The following is a 1,329-nucleotide window of genomic DNA, read 5'->3' as shown; positions in this document are numbered from 1 at the left end:
CAAATGACCAGTGAACCATCATTTAACTAATGTGAAATTGCTTTCCAAAAGGCAGAGCTGCATGAAAAGCAGCTTAAATGTAATGCTTTTAAATTATCCCATCAGGTCATGCCAGTGCCTGGCTGGTTTCTATGTCCTGCCCTTGGTCACAGCCCACTATTACAAAGAAACTGAATGTCCTTAATTTCATAGTGGTGGAATATCCCGTTTCAAGAAGAATTTCTTTTGTCGTACACTTACTGCTCAGTAGCTCATCTACCTTTGGGGTATATAACCATTTGAATTCTACTGAACTTAGATAAATTCTCATCTACAGAATCAGAAATGAAGTAGTAGGCAACAGACCTGTTAGATGACCACATGGACTGGGAAAAAGGGAATTGATGGAAAGGAGACTTAAAAGTTTTCTATTTGTCTACCATTTTACTGAACAGACATACAGATCCTAGACAAATATAAAAAACAGATACTGCTTCTGTTTTCAGAAGGAAATAGGGAACAGATGCATACTGAGAACAAGGAATCATCAGCATCCATGTCTTTGTTTAATATAAAGGAAGAATTGACAGGAAAATGGGGGAATATGAAGTTGATCTGGACTTCTAGTAATCTCTGATTAAAGTTACTTTTCTCCATTAAGAACTTCATCACTTGCCCATCCCTCTGTCCACATAATAAAGATTTACTTTAACAATGACTAAACCAGAATAATGCAAGTATTAATAAATCCAGTATTGCACTTGGCACTCAAGCTAATGAGTTATGTACTACATCACTATGCAGTCAAATACATCTCATGAAAAACAGGTCAATCTAAATTTAAAAACTAGTCTGTGCTTCTAAGAATACGAAGACAGGTGTGTTACTCTTCGGGTTTCTTTGGTGTTTTCATCTTTAAATAATACATGTGTTGTTATGAATTAATAATCTAAAAGCAACACTGCCAATTTCATTGAAAGAATAATGGTCGCAAGCAGGAGCAAATTAAAGACTGGAACCAAATAAACGCTTTCACACATCTAAATAAATGCAAGTAATACTTTCAGTAACATCATGCAAGACAACTCTGTATTTTAGCCTGCAGTACAAATAAAAAGAAGTAATACAGCCTATTGAGTAATTTAAAGCTTAAAGTGTACTTCTTTTGTTACAGTGACTTTAGTAATTTTCAATACATTTTAAATTTATGAACTTTACTGTATTTATCTGTCTCTCTGTATACAAATTGGGAAGTGACAGTCTCCACAAAGGTATGAATAGTTAACTCTGCAGAGACAGAATTTACTATTTAGAACTTCAAAACAAATAAACCAAGTAAGGCTTTTTTTC

General features: G+C 34.2%; 1 protein-coding gene across 4 annotated transcripts in view; it reads right to left on the bottom strand.

Annotated features, from left to right (window-relative positions):
* The window catches only part of SIPA1L1 (signal induced proliferation associated 1 like 1), a 200,608-nt gene that overhangs the window by 18,848 nt on the left and 180,431 nt on the right, over nucleotides 1–1,329 (bottom strand). The gene's annotated exons all lie outside the window — the stretch shown is intronic.

This window comes from Geospiza fortis, unplaced genomic scaffold (assembly GCF_000277835.1).
Source record: "Geospiza fortis unplaced genomic scaffold, GeoFor_1.0 scaffold54, whole genome shotgun sequence".
Lineage (NCBI taxonomy): Eukaryota > Metazoa > Chordata > Aves > Passeriformes > Thraupidae > Geospiza > Geospiza fortis.
Note: the sequence above shows the minus strand (reverse complement) of the source record. Positions and strands in the feature narration are given on the sequence as shown.